Source organism: Etheostoma spectabile, chromosome 5 (assembly GCF_008692095.1).
Source record: "Etheostoma spectabile isolate EspeVRDwgs_2016 chromosome 5, UIUC_Espe_1.0, whole genome shotgun sequence".
NCBI classification, from domain to species: Eukaryota; Metazoa; Chordata; class Actinopteri; order Perciformes; family Percidae; genus Etheostoma; species Etheostoma spectabile.
This window is the reverse complement of record NC_045737.1, coordinates 11,801,260-11,804,309: the sequence shown is the minus strand read 5'-3', so window position 1 is coordinate 11,804,309 and position 3,050 is coordinate 11,801,260. Positions and strand designations below refer to the sequence as shown.

At 41.1% G+C, this 3,050-nt stretch overlaps 2 protein-coding genes across 2 annotated transcripts in view; one reads left to right on the top strand and one right to left on the bottom strand.

The window, feature by feature from the left end:
* Window positions 1–1,065, bottom strand: part of lysmd3 (LysM, putative peptidoglycan-binding, domain containing 3) — a 5,055-nt gene extending 3,990 nt beyond the window's left edge. The window contains exon 1 of the mRNA XM_032517038.1: window positions 912–1,065. The gene's annotated coding sequence lies outside the window, so the exon portion shown is untranslated. The remainder of the gene's footprint in view (window positions 1–911) is intronic.
* A 618-nt stretch (window positions 1,066–1,683) lies between these two features.
* The window catches only part of adgrv1 (adhesion G protein-coupled receptor V1), a 150,895-nt gene continuing 149,528 nt past the window's right edge, over window positions 1,684–3,050 (top strand). The window contains 1 exon segment of the mRNA XM_032516956.1: window positions 1,684–2,214. The gene's annotated coding sequence lies outside the window, so the exon portion shown is untranslated.

Genomic DNA, 3,050 nt, shown 5'->3' with positions numbered 1-3,050 from the left:
TTTTATTCCTCTTTTTAATCAACTTTAACATGGGTGTGTAAACTTATGCAAGCCACTGAATACCAAAAGAAAGTAAATGAAAACTGGTCTATGTGAACGTTATGACACTCTATACAACTATGCATTAATTTCTCAGAAACCTTTAATTAACTAGTGAACTTTTCTTACACTATAAGCTAAACAACGGACTAAAGTCCATCTCTCTGACAGACAAAGTAGATAAGATTTGGGGCTCTTTCAGTTCGATAAGCGACGTTACCAGTCCAGCAGTACGCTAAATCGTCGAGCTGTCAATGTCCTTGAAATATTTATGCTTAGTTAAGCATTACGGCCATGAGAACATCCCTAGGTAACGCGATATTATTACCTAGCTATTCCCCTATCACAGCTTTGATGTGCTGCTGTAAATAAAGCCGACTTCATTTTTACTTTAGATTACTACTTTGAACGTGAGGTGATGTTAGCTAAGTTAGCAGCTAACAATCTAAGGTGTTGACTGTATGTATACCTGCAATTAACAAGCGAACGTTAAGCTTGCAATAACGTTAATTAAGTTAACGTTACTGTGGCTAAAATTCCAGGTTAGCTAGCTACTATTTAACTAAGAAATTGGCTATGAAACAACATAGATAAACCTAAAGCTAAACCTCAGTCCCTCTCACCCCACGACAGTCCAGTCGATATTGTTGTCCAGCAGGAATACTTACGTAACTTTAGAAACCCGTCTGTTTAAGCCAAAGTTAGCAAACTGAGAACCATCTGCACAGGCTAGGCTAGTGCTATCTATTGTCCACCTATGTGAATGTGAATGTGAATGTGACTAGCTAGTAACGTTTGTACATTTCTATCGGTCAGTTGTCACATTTGATTAATAATGTATTTGGAGGAAGTCATCAAAAAAAAACATTTACCTGACAAAGTGAACACTGATCAATCAGTTGACCTGGATAATATCCATACTTCCAGGGGATTATTTTCGGTCTCACCTTCCCTTCGATTAGCTAGTTGTCTTGTCTTACTGCTCACGCCACGTCCACAGAATGTTTACGTAATGACGTTAAAAGTGACGACTCCAACACATCGCGAGATGGCGCTAAATGGCAGTGGTGGAACCCTGGGAACAGACAACTGAGCCAATATTTTGGATTGAAGTGGTTAGTTTCGGATTATTTTATTCAAACAGGTGTAGCTATATAAATAATCATACCCGTATATTAACTAATTGGTTTCCGTTTATCTAAACTAACGACCCTGTTATTCAAAATACAACCTACCCACCCAGTAGAAAGAAAAGGGTAATTAACGTTTGAGTTTATGGAGGACATGCAGGGTAACTCAACTAGCTAACTTTAGCTTAACAACTTTAGCGTCAGCTAAATTCACTTTAAAATATAGGAGTAAATTGTATTAAAGTATATTCTAAATCATTTGTAAAGACAGCAATGCCGTCTTGACATTTAGTAGAGGACGTTTTTAGCGTTAACGTTAAACTTAAATTTATAAATTAACAGCGAGCAACATGCTAACCTACGTCGGCAAGCATGCACGCGGCATTTTGCATAAAACTACATGTGTGTTAGATTTAAAGTTTCTTATGAAAAAGTACACATTTTCAAAGTTTATTTTTAATGACCACAAGAGAGGGGAGAGTAAGTTAGCCCTAACAGGACTACTGCTGCTGCTCGGGGGCTCTAGCTACGCCTGTTCGGGTCACAGGGTGGAGCTGTCCACCACCACACCGCGCACCTTTGAGACAAATAGGATTAAAACATGTCTCATTAGGCAGCGACCGGGAGACGAGCAGGAGTCCCTGAGTAGCTGCAAACTAATCTTTCTGTTGGAACAGTGAGTCGTGTGTGTACAGTAGCAGCAGCTCTCACATGGCTGCCGGAGGACGGAGCTGTGTGTAGAGAGAGGAGAAGGTCCTGAACAGACCCGGGAGCCGCTCCGTCTCTGCTATTTCTCCCGGCTTCTCCAGTCCCGTTAGATGACAAACGCGCTCCTTCCCATGTTGTTCACCGGGACTGCAAAGCTGCCAAAGGAAAATACCCGAGTTCAGTTTTTAGCAAACGATACAATGATGCAGTTATTATTAGCTGCTGTTTGAGAAGAGAAGCAGCCGAAGACTCTGAAAAGCACTCATCGATGTTATCCTCAGCAATAAACACATTATAGTAATTTATCTTTGGACAGAGAGGCCAAGCAAGGTGTCAGGTAAGTTGGAATGAATTATGTTATGTCTTTATTCAAATATGCTTTTCTTTGTCATTGTAAGTGTGGGCAGCAGCCTACAGCGGCCAGCAAAACTTTACTGGATGATTTCACAGAAAGACTTGGATGCAAGATGATATCTCTTTGTGACACATGGCTATACCGTCTCTAGGACAATGCAGACGCCTCGGATTTATTTTTCAGTTAATGTGTCAGTAATGGTTGGTGACTCCAGGCGTTACATTGCCAGTGGTAGATTAATAGTGCAGAGAATAAAGGAAACAAATGGGTATAGCGATACTCCTCATCAATAATGCCAGACAGCTCAAGCAGACATATTGTATAACACTATAAGAAAACGATTAAAAGTGGTTGGCCACTGCTAATTTCTTTTCGCCTTGTGCCAAAAAAAAAATCCCCCCTCGGAGCAGCTAATAAAATTGAAAAGCCTAAATATTGATTCAGCGCAATCAGTAAATGAATGGCCGGGCAGCCCATTGAGGACGGAGACAAACGCTTCCATGGTTACATCCAGGATCTCCAGTGTGATTACTGCGCTTTGTGTGGGGTTTCTCTCTCCCTCTGAAAGTAAAACAACAATTCAGGGGGAAACTGCCACACATGGTGAGCTGGAGACCCTCTCATAAAGGCTCCGTTGACTAATCTATAAAGGCTTAACTCTGGCCATAAGTAATCTTGGCACACTTAAAGTTGCGCACATGTGCTGTTACTATTAAATAAACGATTGGTGCCTGTAGCCTCATTGTACTCCTGCTTCTACGCAGATGTGTAGGCTTCATAGTTTACACCAGTTGATGGTGAGGGTGTGTGTGTGTGTG